Below are 26,012 nucleotides of genomic sequence, written 5' to 3' on the forward strand. Positions count from 1 at the left end.
CCTGAAATTTTCTTTCCTCTTTCTCACTGTGTTTCAACTATGCAATGCCTTTCTTTGCTTCAAACAAAGTTTCCAATAGTTTATCTAATCTTTGTTCTATTTGCATGATTTGACTTTATGATAATTAGTTTAATTAATATTTTGCTTTCTTTTTTGACTCTGAAAAGTCTTACAAATTACCTGTGAAATAATAATTACTCTTTGGCCTCAATTTTGTTTATGCGCAGGGAAGAGAATGTTAGAAGAGATGGAAATTAAGGGTGTGAAAAGATAACAGCATGATGCTGCTTTGGGCATATGGGCCTTTCTCTAACTCAATTTCGGTTTGTAAGGGTATCTGCATATGGTCAAATAACTTTCAGTTTCTAATTATGAATTATGGAATTAGTGAATATGGTATATAGTTCATGCTTAAAATGTATGATAGTAAATACCAAATGGGACTTGTTTGTATAAATGAATATATGGAATCTTCAGGGTGCAGGAGAGCCAACTCGGGAGCAAAGAAATTTGCTACTGTTTAATCACTTTATATCCTGGATGACGAAGTCAAGATGTCTCCCGTGCACGTGTTTATCACACATGATCATGTTCTATGTGCCAGAATGGTGTGATGGTGGGGGTGGAGTGATCTGCCTCTCTTTTTGTTTGTTTGCTCAGTTAGATTTCAGTGAACTTTGACTGAACTTAAATGCTTTTGACTACTGAGAGGGGCCTAGTGGCTAAAATATCAAATACTCATAAGAACACTGCAAATAATGCCTTTCCTTTTCCTTCAAATACCAGCAGGATGGAAGAGCTGTCTTTTGAGAATAATACTGTCAGAACACAGCCTGTCTCAGTCCTGGAATCATACCCACTTGGGAGACATACTTAAATGCTTATATATCTGTAATGGGTACACTAGATTTTTTATGCCTCCATTCCATTATTGGGTATTTTTCCCTGTGTTTGGTCCTGGGATTGAATCATGAATCTGTAATCTGAGAAGGGACGTGAGAGAGAAATTTTGGCAAAAAAGAATAGGGAAATAAAAGAAAAGTTCACTTTTTTAGTGGATTGAGGGGGAGGAGGGAATAGGGTTAGCAAGATCAGATGGCAGTGTTCTTTTGCCATGTTCCTTGCCCAGTTTGAAGCCTCTCACCCTCAAAATCCATTCTCAGGGAGGGGTAGGGGCTTGTAGAAACATCTGGACACATATACAAGGTCTCTAAGAAGACCAAGGAGAGTGAATTTCTTTCTCTAAAAAGACTAGGGAGAGCCGCACTTTCAAAGGAGAACTCCCAAAAGCGAGATCAGTCACCCACGCAAGAGCAGACCAGAGGAGCCTCACCCCAGCAGAGACCAGGCAGGAGTCCCAGGTCTCTTTCTGCTGCACCAGTGCCCACCCCAGCCCTCTGTGGGGATGGTACACATTCCCTCACCCAGTCAGATGTCTTCTGAACAGAGAAGGGTGAGGTGCCCAAACTCTCAAAGACTGATCATTTTACTAAAACTCTAAGCCATCCAAAAGATGCATTTAAACTAGGCTAAACACAGAGCTAAACTTCAAATAGTCCAGGTATTTGAGTTGAAGGAGACTGTTTAATGTAGAAGAGACTGAGATTTTGTTAATCAACAATTGCAAGGTTCCTTGTTACCAAGAGGGCTTAGGAAGATTATGTTACCTCTAGTAATTGAGGCAATAAATTTATTTGCATATCTGAGTACAATGTGAATAAAATCACAATTCTGATATGCGTGACTGGCTATTAATAAAATTATGAATATTGCATGGTGGTGGCATAGGCCCCTTTTCTGAGTCATGTTTCATTTATCATTTTTAAACATATGATTGACCCAGCTTTACGCATATATTGGTCTTTGAAACTCTCTGAAGTAAAGAAATATTTGCATTGACTGAATACATTTTTCATATTTTCTTAACCCCCAATTTTAATGTACTAATACATTTGAGGTGATTTGGAAAATTCCTTTATTTTGTCAGATGTTAAGGAACAATGTGGTAGAGAAAACACTGGACAATGGATCAAAATACACGTGTTCTACTGTTGACTTTGTCACTCACAGCTATGAGGCCCAAGGCAAGAGCACTAACCACTCTGATTATCACTGCTTTATCTACACTACAGAAACAATCATCTTTCATATTCTATTTGTGAGATGGTTATAAGAACAAGTTAAAAAATGTTTGTGAATGTATTCTGAAAATTGATATTGATTTTATCAAGGAAATATGAAAGTATTATTTAATGAAAAACCTTTTGATTCTAATTTACCTATCTAGTGTTTAAAAAATTTTTATTTTGAAATAATCTCAGAACTATAGAAAAGTTACAAATATAGTACAAATAACTCCTAGAAGCTTTCTATTCAAATTTACCTATTTTTAATATTTTACCATATTTTCTTTGTTCTCTCATATATATCCATATATTGTAAACATGCATATAGTTTTTCTGAAAAAATATTCTAAATAACTTGAAAGTACATTTATTATGCTACTTTACCTTTTAAAACTTTAAAGTCCACTTCTCTTTCTTCTTTCTTTCTTTCTAACAGCTCATATTTTTATTGAAGTATAGTTGATTTACAATATTATATTAGTTTCAGGTGCACAATATTGAATCACTATTCAATATTTTATAGATTATAAAAGTTATTATGGTTTAAACATATTTAAAGCTAAAGTCATTTAAAGTTATTATGAAACAATGGTTATATTTCCCTGTTCTGTACAATATATTCTTGTTGCTTCTCTATTTTATACATAGTAGTATGTATCTCTTTTGGTTTTTCTAACATCCTTATTGGAATATAATTGCTTTATATTGTTGTATTAGTTTCTGCTGTATAACAAAGTGAATCAGCTATATGTATACATATATCCACATATACCCTCTGTCTTGCATCTCCCTCCCACCCTCCCTATCCCACCCCTCTAGGTGGTCACACATCACCGAGCTGATCTCCCTGTGTGATGCAGCTGCTTCCCACTAGCTATCTATTTTACATTTGGTAGTGTATATGTGTCAATGCTACTCTCTCACTTTGTCCCACCTTACCCTTCCCCCCCCCATGTCCTCAAGTCCATTCTCTATGTCTGTGTCTTTATTCCTGTCCTGCCCCTAGGTTCTTCAGAATATTTTTTTTTCTTTTTTTTTAGATTCCATATATACGTGTTAGCATACGGTATTTGTTTTCCTCTTTCTGAATTACTTCACTCTGTATGGCAGTCTCTAGGTCCATGGACCTCACTATAAATAACTCAATTTCATTTCTTTTTATGGCTGAGTAATATTCCATTGTATATATGTGCCACATCTTCTCTATCCATTCATCTGTGGATGGACACTTAGGTGGCTTCCATGTCCTGGCTACTGTAAATAGACCTGCAATGAACATTGTGGTACATGACTCTTTTGAATTATGGTTTTCTCTGGGTATATGCCCAGTATATGCCCAGTAGTGGTATATGACCTGCAATGAACATTGTGGTACATGACTCTTTTGAATTATGGTTTTCTCTGGGTATATGCCCAGTAGTGGGTTTGCTGGGTCATATGGTAGTTCTATTCTTAGTTTTTAAGGGAACCTCCACACTGTTCTCCATAGTGATTGTATCAATTTACATTCTCATCAACAGTGCAAGAGGGTTCCTTTTCATCCACACCCTCTCCAGCATTTATTGTTTGTAGATTTTTTGATGATGGCCATTCTGACTGGTGTGAGGTGATGCACATTGTAGTTTTGATTTGCATTTCTCTAATGATTAGTGCTGTGGAGCATCCTTTCATGTGTTTGTTGGCAATCTGTATATCTTCTTTGGAGGAATGTCTATTAGGACTTCTGTTCATTTTTTGATTGGGTTGTTTGGTTTTTTGATATTGAGATGCATGGGCTGCTTGTATATTTTGGAGATTAATCCTTTGTCACTTGCTTCATTTGCAAAAATTTTCTCCTGTTCTGAGGGTTGTCTTCTCATGTTGTTTATGGTCTCCTTTGCTGTGCAAAAGCTTTTAAGTTTCATTAGGTCCCATTTGTTTATTTTTGTTTTTATTTCCATTTCTCTAGGAGGTGGGTGAAAAAGGATCTTGCTGTGATTGATGTCATAGAGTGTTCTGCCTATGTTTTCCTCTAAGAGTTTGACAGTATCTGGCCTTACATTTAGGTCTTTAATCCATTATGAGTTTATTTTTGTGTATGGTGTTAGGGAGTGTTCTAATTTCAATCTTTTACATGTAGCTGTCCAGTTTTCCCAGCACCATTTATTGAAGAGGCTGCCTTTTCTCCATTGTATATTTTTGCCTCCTTTATCAAATATAAGGTGACTGTATGTGTGTGGGTTAATCTCTGGGCTTTCTATCCTGTTCCATTGATCTATCTTTCTGTTTTTGTGCCAGTACCATACCGTCTTGATAACTGTAGCTTTGTAGTATAGTCTGAAGTTAGGGAGCCTGATTCCTCCAGTTCCTTTTTTTGTTCTCAAGATTGTTTTGGCTATTCCGGGTCTTCTGTGTTTCCACACAAACTGTGAAATTTTTTGTTCTAGTTCTGTGAAAAATACCAGTGGTAATTTGATAGGGATTGCATTGAATCTGTAGAGTGCTTTGGGTAGTATATTCATTTCACAATGTTGATTCTTCCAATCCAAGAACATGGTATATCTCTCCATCTGCTTGTATCATCTTTAATTTCTTTCATCAGTGTCTTAGAGTTTTCTGCATACAGGTCTTTTGTCTTCTTAGGTAGGTTTATTCCTAGGTATTTTATTCCTTTTGTTGCAGTGGTAAATGGGAGTGTTTCCTTAATTTCTCTTTCATATTTTTCATCATTAGTGCATAGGGATGCAAGAGATTTCTGTGCATTAATTTTGTATCCTGCTACTTTACCAAATTCCTTGATTAGCTCTAGTAGTTTTCTGGTAGCATCTTTAGAATTCTCTATGTATAGTATCATGTCAACTGCAGACAGTGACAGCTTTACTTCTTCTTTCCAAATTTGGATTCCTTTTAGTTCTTTTTCTTTTCTGACTGCTGTGGCTAAAACTTCCAAAACTATGTTGAATAATAATGGTGAGAGTGGGCAACCTTGTCTTGTTCCTGATCAGAGTGGAAATGGTTTCAGTTTTTCACCATTGAGAATGATTTTGGCTGTGGGTTTGTCATATATGGCCTTTATTATGTTGAGGTAAGTTCCCTCAATGCCTACTTTCTGGAGGGTTTTTTTATCATAAATGGGTGTTGAATTTTGTTGAAAGCTTTGTCTGCCTCTACTGAGATGATCATATGGTTTTTATCCTTCAGTTTGTTAATATGGTATATCACATTGATTGATTTGTGTATATCGACAAATCCTTGCATTCCTGGGATAAACGCCACTTGATCATGGTGTATGATCCTTTTAATGTGCTGTTGGATTCTGTTTGCTAGTATTTTTTTTGAGGATTTTTGCATCTATGTTCATCAGTGATATTGGCCCGTAGTTTTCTTTCTTTGTGACATCTTTTTCTGGTTTTGGTATCAGGGTGATGGTGGCCTTGTAGAATGAGTTTGGGAGTGTTCCTCCCTGTGCTATATTTTGGAAAGGGTTTGAGAAGGATAGGTGTTAGCTTTTCTCTAAGTTTTTGATAGAATTTGCCTGTGAAGCCATCTGGTCCTGGGCTTTTGTTTGTTGGAAGATTTTTAATCACAGTTTCAATTTCATTACTTGTGATTGGTCTGTTCATATTTTCTATTTCTTCCTGGTTCAGTCTCAGAAGGTTGTGCTTTTCTAAGAATGTGTCCATTTATTTCAGGTTGTCCATTTTATTGGCATATAGTTGCTTATAGTAATCTCCCATGATGCTTTGTATTTCTGCAGTGTCAGTTGTTACTTTTCCTTTTTCATTTCTAATTCTATTGATCTGAGTCTTCTCCCTTTTTTTCTTGATGAATCTGGCTAATGGTTTATAAATTTTGGTTATCTTCTCAAAGAAACAGCTTTTAGTTTTATTGATCTTTGCTATTGTTTCCTTCATTTCTTTTTTATTTATTTCTGATCTGATTTTTATGATTTCTTTCCTTCTGCTAACTTTGGGGTTTTTTGTTCTTCCTTCCCTTATTGCTTTAGGTGTAAGGTTAGGTTGTTTATTTGAGATGTTTCTTGTTTCTTGAGGTAGGATTGTATTGCTATAACCTTCCCTCTTAGAACTGCTTTTGCTGCATCCCATAGGTTCTGGGTCATCGTGTTTTCATTGTTGTTTGTTTCTAGGTAGTTTTTGATTTCTTCAGTGATCTCTTGGTTATTAAGTAGTGTATTGTTTAGCCTCCATGTATTTGTACTTTCTATAGGTTTTTTTCCGTAATTGATATCTAGTCTCATAGTGTGGTCATTGCAAAAGATACTTGACACCATTTTAATTTTCTTAAATTTACCAAGGCTTGATTTGTGACACAAGATATGATTTGTCCTGGAGAAGGTTCCATGAGCACTTAAGAAGAAAATGTATTGCCTTGTTTTTGGATGGAATCTCCTATAAATATCAATTAAGTCCATCTTGTTTAACGTGTCATTTAAAGCTTCTGTTTCCTTATTTATTTACATTTTGGATGATCTGTCCATTGGTGAAAGTGTGGTGTTAAAGTCCCCTACTATGACTGTGTTACTGTCAATTTCCCCTTTTATGGCTACTAGCATTTGCCTTATGTATTGATGTGCTCCTATGTTGGGTGCATAAATATTTACAATTGTTAATATCTTCTTGTTGGATTGATCCCTTGATCATGATGTAGTGTCCTTCTTTGTCTTCAGTAATTGTCTTTATTTTAAAGTCTATTTTTTTCTGATATGAGAATTGCTACTCCAGCTTTCTTTTGATTTCCATTTGCATGGAATACCTTTTTCCATCCCCTCACTTTCAGTCTGTATTTTTCCCTAAGTCTGATGTGGGTCTCTTGAAGACAGCATATATATGGGTCTTGTTTTTGTATCCATTCAGCCAGCCTATGTCTTTTGGTTGGAGCATTTAATCCATTTAGATTTAAGGTAATTATTGATATGTATGTTCCTATTACTTAATTGTTTGGGCTTTGTTATTGTAGATCTTTTCCTTGTCTTGTGTTTCCTGCCTAGAAAAGTTCCTTTAGCATTTGCTGTAAAGGTGGTTTGGTGGTACTGAATTCTCTTAGCTTTTGCTTGTCTGTAAAGGTTTTAATTTCTCCATCAAATCTGAATGAGATCCTTGTTGGATAGAGTAATCTTGGTTGTAGGTTTTTCCCTTTCATCACTTTAAATATTTCCCGCTACTCCCTTCTTTCTTGCAGAGTTTCTGCTGAAAGATCAGCTGTTAGCCTTATGGGGATTCCCTTGTATGTTATTTTTCCCTTGCTGCTTTTAATATTTGTTCTTTGTATTTAATTTTTGATAGTTTGATTAACATGTGTCTTGACATGTTTCTGCTTGGATTTATCCTGTATATGATTCTCTGTGCTTCCTGGAGTTCATTAACTATTTCCTTTCTCATGTTGGGGTAATTTTCAACTATAATCTCTTCAAATGTTTTCTCAGTACCTTTCTTTTTCTTTTCTTCTTCTGGGACCCCTATAATTCAAATGTTGGTGCATTTAATGTTGTCCCAGAGGTCTCTGAGACTGTTCTCAATTCTCTTCATTCTTTTTTCTTTATTCTGCTCTGTGGTAGTTTTTCCACTGTTTTATCTTCCAGGTCACTTATCTGTTCTTCTGCTTCAGTTATTCTGCTATTGATTCCTTCTAGAGAATTTTTAATTTCATTTTTTGTGTGGTTCATCATTGTTTATTTGCTCTTTAGTTCTTCTAGGTCCTTGTTAAACGTTTCTTGTATTTTCTCCGTTCTATTTCCAAGATTTTGGATCATCTTTACTATCATTACTCTGAATTATTTTTCAGGTCGACTGCCTATTTCCTCTTCATTTGTTAGGTCTGGTGGGTTTTTACCTTGCTCCTTCATCTGCTGTGTGTTTCTCTGTCTTCTCATTTTGTTTAACTTACTGTGTTTGGGATCTCCTTTTTGCAGGCTGTAGGTTCATAGTTCCCGTTGTTTTTGATGTCTGCCCCCAGTGGGTAAGCTTGGTTCAGTGGGTTGTATAGGCTTCCTGGTGGAGGGGACTGGTGCCTGTGTTATGTACAATGAGGCTATGCCTGTGTTTGCCTCCGGTGGTGCGTTTTGTGGTGTCTGTGACCTTATTATGATTTTAGGCAGCCTCTCTGATAATGGGTGGGGTTGTGTTCCTGTCTTGCTAGTTGTTTGGTAGGGTGTCCAACACTGTAGTTTGCTGCTAGTTGAGTGGAGCTGGGTCTTAGCGTTGAGATGGAGATCTCTGGGAGAGCTTTTGCCATTTAATATTATGTGGAGCCGGGAGGTCTCTGGTGGACCAATGTCCTGAACTCGGCTCTCCCACCTCAGAGGCACAGGCCTGACACCCATCTGGAGCACCAAGACCCTGTCAGATACACGGCTCAGAAGGAAAGGCAGAAAAAAGAAAGAAAGAAAGAAAAGTAAAATATAATAAAGTTATTAAAATAAAAAATAAATATTAAAAATAAAAAGTTAAAAAGTAATAAAAAGAAAAGAAAGGAAAGAGAGCATCCCAACCAAAATACAAATCCACCAATGATAAGAAGTGCTAAAAACTATACTTAAAAAAAAAAGTCGGACAGACCGAACCTAGGACAAATGGTAAAAGCAAAGCTATACAGAAAAGATCACACAGAGAAGCATAAACATACTCACAAAAAGAGAAAACGGGAAAAAAAAATATATATCATTGCTTTCAAAATCCACTGCCCCAATTTTGGGATGATTCATTGTTTGTTTGGGTATTCCACAGATGCGGCGTACATCAAGCTGATTGTGGAGATTTAATCCGCTGCTCCTGAGGCTGCTGGAGAGATTTCCCTTTCTCTTCTTTGTTTGCACAGCTGCCGGGGTTCAGCTTTGGATTTGGCCCCGCCTCTGCGTGTAGGTCGCCTGAGGGCGTCTGTTCCCGCCCAGACTGTACGGGGTTACAGTAGCAGCTGATTCGGCGGCTCCGGCTCACTCAGGCCGCGGGGAGGGAGGGGTAGGGATGTGGGGCGAGCCTGCGGCAGTAGAGGCCTGCATGACGTTGCACCAGCCTGAGGCGCGCCGTGTGTTCTCCCAGGTAAGTTGTCCCTGGTTCACGGGACCCTGGTAGTGGCGAGCTGCACAGGCTCCCGGGAGGGGAGGTGTGGAGAGTGACTTGTGCTTGCACACAGGCTTCTTGGTGGCGGCAGCAGCAGCCTTAGCATCTCATGCCCGTCTCTGAGGTCCGCGCTTTTAGCCGCGGCTCGCGCCAGCCTGTGGAGCTCCTTTAAGCGGCCCTGTTAATCCCATCTCCTCGCGCGCACCCGGAAGCAATGGTCTCTTGCCTCTTTGGCAGCTCCAGGCCTTTTCCAGGACCCTCTCCCAGCTAGCTGTGGCGCACTAGCCCCCTTCAGGCTGTGTTCACGCAGCCAACGCCAGCCCTCTCCCTGGGATCCAACCTCCGAAGCCCGAGCCTCAGCTCCCAGCCCCCGCCCGCCCCGGAGGGTGAGCAGACAAGCCTCTCAAACTGGTGAGTGCTGGTCGGCACCGATCCTCTGTGCGGGAATCTCTCCGCTTTGCCCTCCGCACCCCTGTGGCTGCGCTCTCCTCCGTGTCACTGAAGCTTCCCCGCCTCCCCCCATCTCCCCCCGGGAAGGGGCTTCCTAGGGTGTAGAAACTTTTCCTCCTTCACGGCTCCCTCCCACTGGTGCAGGTCCTGTCCCTATTCTTTGTCTCTGTTTTTTCTTTTGCCCTACCCAGGTACGTGGGGGGTTTCTTGCCTTTTGGGAGGTCTGAGGTCTTCTGCCAGCGTTCAGTAGGTGTTCTGTAGGAGTTGCTTCACATGTAGATGTATTTCTGATGTATTTGTGGGGAGGAAGGCGATCTCCACGTCTCACTCCTCCGCCATCTTGGAGGCCTCCCGAGCCTCAATTTTTTTCACCTGTAAAAAATTAATTCCATTATCCCATTTATTATTAGAAATGTGTTATTATAAAGACAAAGTAATCCCCTCCGTGCATTTACAGAAGAAGAGGGCTAAGACCTTGTCTTAACTCCGTCTTTGAAAGCCTGGGCAAAAAAGAATGAGTTGTCGACGGAGAGTCCTAAAAGCAGAGTGCAGGGAGGTGGGAGGAAAACTAAGAGCATACAGTATCGTAAAAGCTAAAGGAAAATTGTTTCCAAGAGGAGTGGTGAACTGTTTTGGCTTTTACTGCTGAAAACTCAAACAGAATGAAAACGGAAAAGTAGCTACTGTATTTAGCAATATGGAGTAGACTGATTACTCTAGTGGATGTTTGATATGAGGGAATATTTGGGAATAGAACTCAGACTGCAGAAAGGTAAGAAAGAAGCAAGGAAAGGGAAGTTATGAATATAAAGCCACACTCTTGGGAAATTTTGCTGTGAAGGGAAATAGGACAGTAGCTAAAGGGGACTTGAGGGAAGGTTGTGAAGATGAGAAACATGTAAGACTGTTTATAATACTGATAGAAAAATGGGGCAAGTGGAGAATACAAAAAGTTAAGAGTTCTTGGTAAAGCAGCAGAGAAGGGGCTTTTAGCATACAGGTTAGGTATTATTGGTCTTGATAAGAGGTGAGGCCCCTTTCCTTTCCTTATTTTGTCCGTAGGCCAGGAGGAGAGGATGGGCACGGATTGAAGCAGGTTTACAGATTCCTTGTGGGGAGTTGCAGTCCGTGTCTCAGGGCTTGTACTTCTTTGCTAGGCAGGAGACACAGTCATTTGTTGATAATTAAATGGGAAACCTGGGACAGGTTATGGAGAAAATTGGAGATTTGATTAGAATAGAGGAAATTAAAAATGGTCGTGAATAATTATCTGACTAGAAAAACACCTTGGCAGGCCAGGGGCGAGGGCCAGTTAAGGCTGTTGATTCATGCTTTAGGTACAATTCTGTCTTCCTTACTAGAATGCTAAGGTTTGGGAAGTTAAAAGGTATGGTTTTTCAGACTTGTCTTACTCAGGTACCAAATAAACATTTTATAATTGGCAATATTGCCCTTAGTTAATAAAGTGTAACATCTTAGTTATCAAGATCACTGGTAAGCTTTTCCAGTCTTATATTTTAAACTGTTGAAACTATGCCCTGTCTTACATTTTGTAGTAAAACAATTTAAATACCAAGAGTAAACTCTTATGTTTCAAGTGATGGGATAGTTTCAAAATTATCTGTAGAACTTTTAAAACTAAATAAGGAACAAAACAGCCTGCCAAAAATATATTTTAATATTTTTAAGCAACTGAAATGATGCAAATCTTTCATTGTTCTTTAGACCCTACCTTATTTTACACAAATGTTTCAGTTCCTTATGAAATTTGCTTAAATTATTGGAGTTTGAACCTTGATCCTTGAATTTCTCTTTGTAAAATGAAAAAGTAATGCAATTTTCCATACCTAGATTGGGAGTTAGCTCAATTAGTGGGATAATTTTTAATGTTAGTGGGTGTTTATATATGTTGGTTAAACACTAATGATTTCACTTTTTTCTATAATAACAGAGGATACTTAGGGATAATTAAGATAGGAACTATTTTCAAGATTCTGTCTTTTTTCACTTATTTCCGATGCAGTTTTCTATGCTTTAGTGGCCAGGAAGTAGAAGTGGTTTTTCTTTTTCTTGCCAGTAACAGATTTTAAAAGACAATTACAGATGTCTTTTTAGTGGGTTTCGGTTTGGCCTGCTAATCCCTTTCTGCTCTATTTCAATTACATTAAAGAGATTCATGTCCACTGGCTTATGTAACCAATTTTTTATAACATCATCAGCTTTCTTTCTCTCTCACCAGTTTCTAGTATCCTTAAATCATACCCTTAGACTCCTAATACATTATTGATAGGCAAGATTTTTTTTTCAGAGTGAATTAAAATATCCTAATGATTAGGGTGTTCCCATTCAGTTTTTTTTTTTTTTTTTAATGTTTTTGCCACTTGGAAAAGATCAGCTCAACAGCTGGATCTTAATTTTAATCATCTTTTGAATTTTTCTTTGTTTTAGTTTCCTTTGACGTGATTTCCAAGAACCATCTGAGAGAATTTGACAATGGTTGCTCTTTTAGAGATGTGCCTGGATTCTAGCTTGGCTGATTGTGTTTGATTTGAAGTTTCAAAGTGGTTTTTAAAGAATTTGAGGTTCCCTCAATCCCCAAATATGGCCTGCATGTATCTTCTGTTTCTATAAAGACACTTGTAATATGAGAGAAATTGGATCTCTTGGAATGTTTACCCTTAAATAATTTAATAAGAATACATTTTGGGTTTCTTTAATTATTTACATTTTCAAAATCTTTCATGTGTTTTAGCCCACAGAGCACACAGACTTGTCAAAGTATGGTATTTGCAGTGGAGCAGAAGATGAATGCTTTTGGGATCAGACAGCTAATTCTCTTTCTCTTTTTCAGTGGTTTTAAACTTTTCAGAGTAGTTATGCATAGCTATCGATGTTGTTTGTAATGAATCAGTTTCAGTAATTCACAGAAAATAAGTGGGTGCGTGTGTGCGTGTGTGCGTATGTGTGTATGTGTGTGAAAGCATTTTCACAATCACCTGTACCATATCAAACAGCTTTCCTATCTGGGGTTGTATTCAACACCTGCCCAGATATTAGAGCTCCATCTTATTCTTATTACGTGGTCTTACATTCCTTTGAAAACTGGAGAATTTAATTCTTTCATCTCTCACTTGTAAATTTAAAAAAATTTTAAAATTTATTACTCTATAGATTCTCTACTTGAAATGAGCTTATTTTTTATTCATGTTTGTTTAAATCCTGCATCTTTTCTCAAATGGCTTGAGGATACAAGAGTTGAGTTTAAAGAAACTTCAGAAAATAGAGTTTTGTTAGCAAGATGCAGAATGTAATTTATTACACTAAATAGAGTGCTTACAGTGATAAAATATTTATTTGAATTTTTTTTCCTTTTAATCTGATCTGGAAGAGGGCAATAAAAATTCAACAGGCCTGAGGTCATTCAGTGATATTTATACACTGATGGAGAAATATAATACTGACTACAGAATCTAGGCAAACAAGGATTGAAAGGCAACCTCCATCATCATATAGATTGAAGGTTCAGACATATTCATCTCATAGGAGAAAATATACTTAATAAAATATATTTACTTAGTAAAATCAATGGAAAGATTTTATATGGCATTCACTGAAATTCTACTAACTGAACTTAATTTACTACTTTGTTATTTTATCTTTTATTATTCTCTGTTTCATATCTTTTAGTCTCCTCAACTGTTTGGTTAGGTCTCTGAAGGCAGGAACCCTACTTATGCATCTTTGTATTTCCTAAAATATTTCAGAGAAACTAGATAATAGTTAACATTCAAAACTTGACTTATTTAATGAGAAAATAAAATTGAGAATGAATGTCTACAGTTAACTTTTTTCTGTACTAAAGGCAAAATTTTGCCTGTGATGCTATGTGTACCCGAAAAAACTTAAAACCCTATTTTGAACTGGATGAAAGACCATAAGCTCACCTCTTCGCATGGTCACAGCAAATTTACAACTATTTACAGAAAAACTATGGATGTAAAATGAAGATATAAAGAAGGAACCACAGGGACATGGGTAGGTGTGGCAGAGTTTTGATATAGTTAAGTTCCATAACCACAGGTGGGTGACCCATAAACAGGAGAATAATTAAAATTACAGAGGTTCTCCCAGAGGTGTGAGGGGTCTGAGTCCCACATCGGGTGCCCCGGCCCAGGGTTGCTGCACCAAGAAGATGAGCCCCCAGAACGTTTGGCTGCAAAGGCCAGCAGCGCTTACTTTCTGGAGTCCCAGAGGGCTGGGGGAAATCGAGATTCCTCTCTTAAATGGGGCACACAAAACCTTAGACGTTCTAAGACCCAGGTCCGAAACAGTAATTTGAAAGGAGACTGGGTCAGACCTAGCTGATCTGGAGAGTTTCCTGCCTATTAGCACAGGGACACAGCCTCACCCCAGCCAACAGCCTGGCGGTGCTAGTACTGGGATGCTTGTCAGGCAACTAACTGGGCAGAGACGCAGCCCCATCCACCAGCAGATGGGCTGCCTTAAGACCCTCAGAACCCACAGGCACCCCTGGGCATGGCTCCGCCCACTAGAGGGCCCAGGACCCAGCCCCACATGCCAGTGCACAGACTCAGGACCCTGAGGGCCCTGTAGTCAGAGACTCCAGGACCGAGCTCTGGCGGGCCACAGAGCTGCTGTGGTCCTGCTTACTGGTAAGTTGGGGCTGGGGCCCAGGGTATCCTTGGGCTGGTGTCCACACACTGGTGAATAAGGCGGGAACCTGAGGAGAGTGCCAGCCTTGTGGTGGGCAGAGCCAGGCCCCGGGGCTCCTGAGCTGGTGCTGGTCCGCTGGTGGGTGAGGCTGGTCCAGGGCCTAGTGCCGGCCCCCTGGTGGGTGGAGCAGGGTCCCAAGGTCTCTGGCTGTAATTCCCTGCAAATCCTGGCGGCTACCTGAAGGTTCCGGGTGTCCTGGGGCTACTGCTGGAGCACTGGTGGGAGGGGCTGGTCCCTGGCCCTCTCGTGTGGTGGCCGTGTTCTCAGGTGGCTGGGAGGTCAGGGGTTACTAATGCAGGTGGCCTGTCGGGTGAGTGACATGGCCTGAAGTATCCCAGTTCTGGCGCCTATAGGCTGGTGGGCGGGGCCAGGTTCCTGCTTCGAGGAAGGACTCCAAAATGGCACTGGCCAGCACCAGTGCGCTTGTGGTACAACGAGCGCCCCAAAATGGTTACTGTCAGCATCTGTAGCCCCAGGGTGAGCTTCAGTTGCCTCCAGCCTATCCAGGAGACTCTAGACCAGCAGGTGGGTCTGACCCAGGTTCCTTTTTTTTTATTTATTTATTCTTTTGCGGTACGCGGGCCTTTCACTGTTGTGGCCTCTCCCGTTGTGGAGCACAGGCTTCGGACGCGCAGGCTCAGCAGCCATGACTCACGGGCCCAGCCGCTCCACGGCATGTGGAATCTTCCCGGACCGGGGCACGAACCCGAGTCCCCTGCATTGGCAGGCGGACTTTCAACCACTGCGCCACCAGGGAAGCCCCCAGGTTCCTTTCAAATTACCGCTTCTGACCTAGGTCCCAGAGCATGTGAGATTTTGTGTGTACCCAGTAAGGGTGGAGTCTATTTCCTATAGCTCTCTGCGTCCCGTCCCCTGAAAGGTTGCACCGCTGGCCTTCAAAGCAAACGTTCTGGGGCCTGGTCGTCTTTTTTTTTTTTTGTGGTACGCGGGCCTCTCACTATTGTGGCCTCTCCCGTTGCGCGGAGCACAGGCTCCGGACGCGCAGGCTCAGCGGCCATGGCTCACGGGCCCAGCCGCTCCGCGGCATGTGGGTCCTCCCAGAACCGGGGCACGAGCCCGTGTTCCCTGCATCGGCAGGCCGACTCTCAAACGCTGCGCCACCAGGGAATCCCTGGGGGCTGGTCTTCTTGGTGCAGGACTCCCAGGCTGGGGAGAATAATGTGGGGCTCAGAGCCCTCACTCCTCTGGTAGAACCTCCGCAATTGTAATTATCCTCCCCTTGTGGGTCACCAACCCCTGGGTATGGTTCTTGACTATACCGCATCTCTGCCCCTCCTACCTGCCTCGTGGTTTCTAATTTCTATTTTTACTTGTAGAAGATATTTTTCTGCTAGTCTTCAGGCTTTTCTTATCAATAGTTGCTCTGTAAATAGCTATAATTTTGGTGTGCCTGTGGAATGAGGTGAGCTTATGGTCTTCCTTTTCCACCATCTTGGCCACCGACCTGTCCTGGCCTAGCGTTTTCTTACGTTGTCAGAACTTTGATGCTTTTTCATAAGTTTACAAATATTTTACCCAGAATTTTTAGTTGGTTGTTTTCTATGGAAAGGTTTTTCTAAATAACCTAGCCTCTATTTATCAGAGGTGGAAGGGTGACAGAGACCACCAAGATGCTCATTGTATTAGTTTGATAGGGCTGCTGTAACAAAGAGCCACAAACTGGGTAGCTTAGAACAATAGAAATGTATTGTCTCATAGTTCTGCAGGCAGAAAGCCTAAAATCAAGTTTCAGCAGGGCTGTGTTCCCTCTTAAGGTGCTAGGGAAGGATCTGTTCCAGATCTCTCCTGGCTTCTAATTGCCTCTGGCATTTCTTGGCTTGTAGATAGCTGTCTTTTCCCTATGTCTCTTCCTGTGATGTTCTCCTGTGTCCTCGTACGTCTGTCTCTGTGTTCAAATTTTGCCCTTTCTATAAGGACACCAGTCAGATTGGATTAGGGCTCATGCTAATGACGTCATTTGAACTTGATTACCTGTGTAGAGACCTAATTTCCAAATCCTATCACATTCTAAGATACTGGGGGTTATATATGTTAGAACACTAACAAATACTTTTTGGGGGACACAATTCAAATCTTAATGCTCACCAACCCCATTTCCTCTTCATGGGCATCCTGAAGGCAAGATTTCCTGATCCCTGTCGCAGTTGGTTCAGGCCATCTGCTTCTGGCCAGATGAATGTGGTGGAAGTGATGTCTACTCTTACTAGACCTAGTCATAAAGTCTCTTGGATGTTGTCCTTCAGCTTTGCTCTTTACTCATTGGCTGCCTGAATGTAGAGGACACTGAGGAAGCCCTGGAAGGTCTCAGCAACACAAGATGGAGAAGCCAGAAATCAAATCACCAGGAAAGGCCAGTTGCATTTGGCAAAACCCATTTGGACTGTGATGCGAGTGAAAAACATATGCTTGTTGAATGAAGGAATAATCAATGATAAGTCTTACTCTTAACTCATAGTAGCTTCTGTTGTATCTCATGCCTCTGTCTTATTTCTCATTGATCTTAGGGCCAGAAAATCTCATTTGAAAAATGCTTCTTTTTGATTAACATCCTGCTTTGTTGAGTTATAGCACAGCAGGTTTTTATAGCAAATAAAGCACTCTAGTGAAAAAATTCCCCTCTATTTTCATAGCAGTTGATATTGTCAAAATAGTTTCATAATAAAGGTAGTTCCATTTATTTTATATAAGCATAAGAGCAGTATTATAGTGTAATAGTGCTCATGCTTATTCATCACTTGATGCTCTCATATATAAATTAGATTTTGTCTTACAGGATCAATTTTTTATGTAATTAAATTTTTAATTGGAGTGTAGTGGCTGTGCAATATTATATGTCACAGGTGTACAATATAGTGATTCACAATTTTTAAAGGTTATACTCCATTTATTAGTTATTATAAAATATTGGCTATACTCCCCATGTTGTACAATATATCCTTGTAGCTTTCTTTATATCTAATAGTTTGTACCTCTTAGTCCCTTACCCCCCATATTGCCCCTCCCCCTTCCCTCTCCCCACTGGTAACCACTAGTTTATTCTCTGTATCTGTGAGTCTGCTTCTTTTTTGTTATATTCACTAGTGTGTTGTATTTTTTAGATTCTACATATAAGTGATATCATACAGTACTGCAGGGTCAATTTAAAAGATATTATACCTTATCAAATTTATTATAAGCACTCTGCCTTTGAAATATGACATCTATAATTTTCCTAAGTTTTAGATAAAATAAGAAGGTCACATACGCACACACATACATGCAACACACCCCCCTCTATGTATTTCTGGATTTTGTTCTGATATAAAATATATCAACTTCAAGATTTGTACTTGTACAATGTACTGCGTCAGTTCTAGGTCACAGAAGAAGTGTGTTTGTTGAGTCTGGTACCAAATAGTGGAAAATGAATGAAAAATAAGAACAAAGGCAAAAATATTGAAAAGTATCAGAAAATGATAGCTTATAAAATTCTTGAGAATCTGTTTTTTTAAAAAAGTTTCTAAGTAGGTCACATTTCCCTCCATGTTACAGCACCAAAAACAGTTGCCATTTTTTAAACCTGTGATTTTACTTTTAAGGATTATTTTTGCTCCATCTTTTCTGTTGTTAAGGAGGGTGTGGTAATGAATTACCATTGCTTTTTGAATAGCTGAAGTCATCTCATTACTCATGTATGTAAGATATTACCAGGTTAAGTAGTTACCCTGTTGTGGAGGGTATATATTTTTATTTCAAGATATAAAGTTCTATTACATTATAATAGAAAAAAGTTCAACAAGTAAGATTTTCACTGTGAGAAAGAATTTACATGGATGTTTTAAGGATTGAATGTAGCATTAAGGATTGAAGGAGAATTAATCTTCCAAGAAGAGTAGTAGTAACATATTTCTTCATAATATTTAAAAACCAGGCAAGGCAGAACATTACAAAATCAGTGTTAGAAGATTATCTGGTATACTCAGGGATATGGAACGTAAAGCCTGGGACACCTATTTTAGCCTTCACCAAGTTTTACTGCTTATTATGCTTGTAGAGGAAAGGAGATGAGGAAAAACTACAGCTCTTAAAATATTTTTCAGTATAAAAGTTTGCCTCTTACAATGGAGCTAGGGTATAGAACCATTGTCTCATTGTACGGGAGTGCATTTCTGGTAATCATTAATGAAATTTCCTTATATGACACACCATTTGCTGGAATAGATACATCATTTTAGACAATCATTTTAAAATACACACTCAATGGAAAATCCTGCTAGTGATTTGTTTTAGTTTAAGCCCACAAGGAAGTGCTATGCCCCTGTACTTATGTTTTTTGAGTCAAATCAAGACAGGTTGTTCTCTATAAACTGATCAGGAGGTCAATCAAGCAGTAATGTCAAGATCTTCTATTGCTTCAGAGACCTTAAGTGGTCAGGACCGAATTTTCAAGTGAGTAACTGTTTAGGTCTTGTCAGTTACAGGTTTTTTTTTCTGTTTTAATTGGGGTATAGTTGTTTTACAATGTTGTGTTCGTTTTTACTGTACAACGAAGTGGAGTTCCCTGTGCTATATGGCAGGTTCTTATTAGTTATCTATTTTATACATATTAGTGTATATATGTCAATCCCAATCTCCCAGTTCATCACACCTCCCCACCCCCTGCTTTCCCCCCTTGGTGCCCATACGTTGGTTCTCTACACCTGTGTCTCTATTTCATTGGCAGTTACAGTTAACTAGAATAAATTTTGCACATTAATTTGTTGGTAAATTGAGATAGGTATTAGAACGATGTTCTCAAAGAAGTTGCTTGGATGCAACAACTTGGATTATGGGGTTAAAAATGATTATTTGTAATATGATACTTGTAATCTTGAATTATTATTTTTTACCAGAAGCTGTGTTGTCAGCCAAGTTCTAGCAGTAGAAACTTATTGTTTGTGGTCTACACTGTCCAAGTCCAGTGATGATGGTTGATCCAACCAAATAGGGTGATTGACTGCCTTCACTTTGCACTTTGTAGCCACTGAATGGAAACTCAGTATATTTGATAGAATTTCAAATGCAGATGAAGAACTGCCCACTTTTAATAAAGTTCTAAAACATCAAAAAGTTGGAATTTTAAAAAATTTCATAGTTTGAAACATCAGTACTCAAGGAGAGCAAACGATCATTCTATAAGGCTCTTAACTTGAGTGGAGTACTAAGACAGATATTAACTTATAAAAACTGAAATAATCTTTCATGAAGTCTTAGGAGTGGCACTAGAATTAACTAAAGTAAGCAAGCCACAGTCTCTAGGTACGCACAAAAGCGTGAAAATCATTAAATGGTTGCTTAAGAATTTGCAAATCTCTGCTTCCAGTCAAACCTTATTGAACTCCTCCATTTGCAAATATCTTAGATTCAGAGATCTCACTCTCTCTTCAATAACTGTTCTGCTTCCATTTGTCTCCTGTTGTTTCTTCTTCTCAACCTGACATTTGTCCTCATGGCCACAACATCTCCACTTTCTCTCAATTAAACAGCTCTTTCCTGGTTCTACTTTTTTCTTCTACTCCTTGTGCTTTCACTATCCTCACCTAACCAGTTATTTTCCTGCCACAATTGAAAGCAGTTACATCTGTTTCTAATTTGGGTTCAAAAACTACCCGAGTTGGTGTGGAACATTGCTTACATATGCATATTGATGTTATACAACAGTTTATGACTTTCATTCTAAGCTGTGCCCTCAATACTTCTCAATATTACTTCTACTTGCCTTCAGTGGTCCCCTTTTCCATTATTTTCTGAGGCAGTGTGGCAGAGTGGAAGAGCCTGGACATTGGTGACAGACCTTGATTCATAACCCAACTTCAGCACTTACTATCTGAGCGATCTTGAACAAACTATTAACCTCTTTGATCCTCAGTTTCCATTTAATTCTTACCTTGTAAAGTTTTCTGTAAGGATTTAAGGTAATGTAGGGAAGGTGATTTGGGGAATAGCTTGCTAATTAATGGTCACAATTGTACTTAAGCTGCCTGGTTTGGTGTCTCTAAGAGTGTACTATGGTCCTTAAACTTTCTGCCCTACATCCAAATACCTAATCATCCACAGATGATATTGCCTTATACTTTACAGAGAAAATGCAAGTTATCAAGTGAGTACTTAACTTCTCTCCCCTCCACTTCTGTACACACTTATGATATCACCCATTAGTTTCTTCTCTCCTATTTTAGAAGAATCTGTGTTTCATGTTCTTTCCAAAGACCCCAGAGGCAGTAGAGCATGGTAGTTAAGAGAACAGTCTTTGGTTTTCAACTGCCTGGGTTCTAATTGTCTCTCTACCACTTGGGCCAGTTGTTTAACCTCTCTGTATTTGAGTTTCTCCATCTCCAAAATGGATACAATGAGGCATGTACTTCATAATATTCCTAAACAGATTGCATTAACTAAAACATTAAAAACATGAAGTGTACTGCCTGGTACACAGTATGAACTTCTGTTAGCCATTACTACTGCTATGAGTTAGTATCATTTCCTGCTTTACTCTCTTCTCAAAATGCTCTCTGACTATAAACATACTGTGGACATTTAATCTCAGCCATTGTATAAATAGCATTGATTATGCTATTAATCATGAGATAAAAATGATTAATTCATTAAGAGATAAAAATCTTGTTTTGCATTAAAATATTAAAATTGAATCAAGGTGGTTTAACAAGAGGAATGCTATTGAATTATTATCAAAGAAACCATAAAGTTCTTAAAATATGATGGAAAAAATCATTTTACACAGTTGGTAAGATAGAAGTGAAGACAAAATCAATTCATGACTCCTGGTAGATTCTGAACAACTCAGAACTCTCCATATATGTAACCCTAAACTGTGAGCCAAAAGCAGGTAGAACATTTCTGACATAGACAGGAGGGGTGGATTTCAGAAATTTAAGCTATTAAGACATTATTTTTCATTATTAAGATTCTCCTGTGATTATTTTTATCTATTCCAATGTTGCCTAAGCAGATATATACTAATGCATTAAGTATCACATTCCGTTCGGAGTTAAGAGCTGCGTGCTCACTGAAAGGTCTTCCTCAGTGACTAAAATTTACATTTCTGAGTTATTTTTCCCATAAGGATATTAAAGTTTCCATTAATATTTTAAATATGCAAACTTTAAAAAAACTTTTGGTGTTGCTCTCAGAGGATTACCTAATCAATGATATTATTTAGTTGCATACTATAATAGAGAATCAGAAAGATATGATTGCTGTTTATAATGTCCACCTAGTCATTTCTGCATAACAAACTTTATTTGAAATAGAGACCAACACTAGCCAATTTTAATATATTTACTGTACCAGTATTGGTGCAAAAAGAGATGGAAGGTTACTTTCTCTTCCACAAAGGTACTATTGCTGAATACACAGATCCTCTGATGTCTAGTTAACAGTTTACATAGCTGGCAGCATTACTTAGGAACAAACTGCTTTGCTTGGAGTCAAAATTAGACACAAATATCATGTACTTTAGGATAAAAGTTACAATAGTATTTTTTAAAAAGACATCTCTTTCAAATTATGAGACCATCTAACATAATCTGAACCAGAAATCTTGGAAAAAGTTTGTTTAGAGGTGAGCTATGAGTTCAGTATTTTGAGGCACAAAGGGAAGAGAGAAATGAATATATTTGATTGCATTTTAAAATCCTTCTTCACATAGAAAGTAGACAATGTTCTTCCTGGTAAGTAAACAAGTTAAGTATTACTGCAGCAAATGGAAAGGGCTGGAGTTAGACCTCCATTCAAGTTCATGTTCTGTTGGGATCTGGCCCAGAGCATGTATTTTTGTTCTTAGAACATTGGTTGGCAAGTATAAGATACCCCATAAAAATAATAATTATTAAAAAGTTCAAACAACTAATTGTTGGACATCCAACTTATTTTTACATTACAGTTTAAAATGTAAGTTAAAATGCTTAATAACTGAAGAGTATTTACATTTCCCAGGCTTTTTCCATACCAATAACATAAAACTATAAGATAGATAGCCAGAAAGCAATATTCAGTCACACATGGAATATTCCAGTCACATTATTCAACAACAGTAAAATGTTTGTTAGAACCATACATATATGTGTTAAGATAACAGTTAAGATGTTTGGCTTTAGAGTAAAGCTGAGAAGATAGTTGAGGCTATATAGTAAAGTAAAAAAAAAAAAATCTCCAAACAAAACAGGTGGTTGGCTATTTGGCAAAATGGATTCAAGGTCCAACTTTTTCATAGACTAGCTTTGTGAACTTGAACCACTTGATATGTCTTGTGCTTCATTTTTCCAATTATCTAATAAGAGGAGTAGACCAGATCAAGGGGCCTCAGTGTTTTTGTGGAATAGAGTTGTATTTGATTTTCCTGGAGCTTAAGTTGGTGATAGTCATTGTGAATACTGGAAGGTAAGGAGACAGAGAAATTTAAGAAAAGTAGAAATCCATGTATCTGGGAACAGAGCCAATATTGGGTTTTGTCAAGTGCAGTCTCTTTACAATGAAAATGAAGGTAGGTTGGTGGGAAAATCCTATGGGTAAGTAGAATGGTGGGAGAAATTTCTGCTGTAAGATCGATAGCCTTGGACCATCAGACAAAATGAGGACCAACTTTAAAATAAAGCTCATTGTGGGCTTCCCTGGTTGAGTGGTTGAGAGTCTGCCTGCCGATGCAGGGGACACGGGTTCATGCCCCTGTCCAGGAAGATCCCACATGCTACGGAGCGGCTGGGCCCGTGAGCCATGGCTGCTGAGCCTGCGCATCCAGAGCCTGTGCTCCGCAACAGGAGAGGCCACAACAGTGAGAGGCCCACGTACTGCAAAAAAAATAAATAAATAAAATAAAGCTCATTGTAAGTTTGGAGCTAACCAAAATGATTAACATCTAAATTTATTATTTTAAAATGTCTTTGTTGAATACTATAATTACATTTTAAAATTGAACATGGAACTCTTTATGGAAAGTATATCTAAAAAACTATTTTATTTATAAAACTACATTTTATAATTCAAAACTTGTGAGAAATGTACTGTAATTTTCTTAATCATCTTTTAATGAGTATCAAATGGCACTATAAAGTAAAAAATAATTTTTGAGTAAATTTGAAATGATTAAAATAATTAACTTAGTGGTCAATTAGAGCAATTACAATTTATCATATATATTTGGACAATCTCATTTTATTACTCATTATTGATAGTGACTATGAATCACTGCAAAAGTGATGTTTTCTCTTTTATTTTGCTTAAATTTTATTATTTCCTTTCCAGCTTATAAAAATAATTTTGAGTGCTAAGTATCATTGTATCCATTTTATAATCAGTAAACTGGGGCTAAGAAAAATTACTTGTTCAAGGTAAGTTACTTAGTAAGAGGCAGAGCAGGAATTCATATCCAGGTCTTCCTAACACTGAAATCTGTGCTTTTAATCGCCATGGACTCTACTCCTTACTTACATAATTATTTCACAAATATTTATTGAACCCCTATAATATTTGAAACAACTCTCTGGGCATCAGGTCGATAGGAGTAAATAACACTAAAAAACTCACCCTCTTGGAACTTGCAAAGTGAAGTGTGGGAGACAGAAATGAAACTAAACTAAGTAAATTATGCAGTATGTTAAATTATAATGATGCTAAAGAGAAATAAACCAAGGGAAGGGGACAGAGGGTGTTCCAGGGGACTATTGCAATTTTAAATAGGATGCTCAGGGAAGAACACTCTGAGAAGATAATATATGAGTTAAAACTGGGAGGAGCTGAAGGAAACTTGCCATGGGGTTACGTAGCAAATGAGGATTCCAGGAAAGAAAATAGCAATTATGAAGGCCCTGAAGTGGGAGAATGCCTAGCAAATTCAAGCCACGTAAACGGGGCCAGTGTGATTAGAGCACAGTAAATACATGGGATTGTAGAAGATAAGATCACAAAAGCACAGGGAGCCAAACTTCATAGGAACTTGTAGCTGTTGCAATTACTTAGACTTGTCTCTAAGTGAGATAAAGGGCTACTGGAGGATTTTGAGAATTGTGCATGATCTGACATATTTTATCAGTGTTGAGAAGAACCTAAAGGGGAGAAAGGGTGGAAGCAGAGAAACCAGAGGAGGCTAGTGGCAATAATTCAGGGGCCTTGGAATAGTGACTAATGGGGGAAATAGTGGGAAGTAGTTGATTCTAGATGTATCTGGAAGGTAGAGCTAATGGTATTTGCTGTGGTTTCAACGTGAATTGTGGGAGAAAACTTTGTAAAGCATTTTCTCTGAACTACTACAAGTTAGGGAGTTGCCCTTAACAGACATGGGAAGAGCAGATTTGCAGAGAGGATAGAGATGAGGAGGTCAGTTTTGAATATGGTAAACTGAAATGTCTCTTAGACATCCGTGTGGAGATATGTTGTGTAGTTGGACCTGAGGGCATAGGGGAGAAGTTCAGGCCATACTGGGAAACATGAGTTATAATAGAGACTGGATGAAAGGGAATTAGTGAGGACACAAAAGATATACAAGGATTGAGCCTTGGGTATTTCAACATTCAGCAGTTGTTGGAGAGATGAAGAGGAAACTTCAGAGTAGAATAAAAAGTAGGGCCAAAAAGAAGGAAGACAACTGGGATTGTAGTGACCTGGAAGCAAAGAAAATGTTTACCAGCAGAGTGAGTGTGACCAGTTGTGTGGAAAGCTGCTGAGGGATCAAGTAATACAAGAACTGAGAAGTGGCCATTGAATTGACCAGAATGAAGGTTATCAACAGCAACAGCTTCAGCGGGTAGTGGGAGAAAATCTTGAACAGAGTGGATTTAAGACAGAATTTGCAGAGACAATCTTCTGAGGAGTTTTCCTCTAAAGAGAAAGAAGTATATGGAGTGTTTACTGAAGGAGGAAATGAGTAATGATGGCGAGAGGCCTTTTCTTTAGATAGGAGAACAACATTTTTATATGTTGATGGAAAAATTCAGATGGGGGAGAAAACAGATGATGTAGGAGAGAGAAGTGAGTATTGTGGAAGCAGTGTTCTTGTGTTGGAGAGAGTAGATGAGATTAGAAAGCAAATGGAGGAGCTGGCATTTGCTAAGAGCAAGGGATGAACAAAGAGTTCATCCATTTTAACCAGTGGGAAGAAAGATTAGGTGGGAACAGATTCAAGTATCTGAGGGATGAAGTGGTGAAGATTTGTGGATGTTTTCTTCTGAGTTTTTTACTCACTGAGATGTTGGCATATAATGTTACATTAAATTATATAATATTCAGATTAGGTAGATAAATCTCAGGTATCTTGAATTGCAGACTTACTCAATTTAAAATTTAAAATTAAAGACTAGAATGTGGCATAAACTGAGAATAAAACCTTTTGAAAATTGTAGCAGATTCACATTATGTCTGTTAAATAGTTACTTTTTTATTGCTATAATAAAAATTTATGCTTGTTCATGGAAAGAGCTATTGTTCTCTTCTAGGTCTTTTTTCTTCAGAAACAAGGAGATGGTAATCATCATTATCAACCTTATCTTTGAAGATCAGGGACAGCAATAAATACAGTGTTCTTTACATGAGGGTTAAAATCATCACAAATAATTTCTGTTTTGTGATAGAGTAAGTGACCTTTTCAGTGACGTGAGTC

At 38.5% G+C, this 26,012-nt stretch overlaps 1 long non-coding RNA gene across 2 annotated transcripts in view; it reads right to left on the reverse strand.

Annotated features, from left to right (window-relative positions):
• Positions 1-7,712: 7,712 nt before the first annotated feature.
• The window catches only part of LOC117197091 (uncharacterized), a 34,236-nt gene continuing 15,936 nt past the window's right edge, over positions 7,713-26,012 (reverse strand). Inside the window, exon 3 of one of the 2 annotated variants that reach the window (XR_004477608.2) lies at positions 7,713-10,003. This is a non-coding gene — a long non-coding RNA (uncharacterized LOC117197091). Of the gene's footprint in view, positions 10,004-21,639; position 26,012 lie in introns of those variants that run through there. The other variant, XR_004477599.2, reaches the window with a different exon arrangement.

The sequence above is a fragment of the Orcinus orca genome, chromosome 12 (assembly GCF_937001465.1).
Source record: "Orcinus orca chromosome 12, mOrcOrc1.1, whole genome shotgun sequence".
In the NCBI taxonomy this organism is placed as follows: domain Eukaryota; kingdom Metazoa; phylum Chordata; class Mammalia; order Artiodactyla; family Delphinidae; genus Orcinus; species Orcinus orca.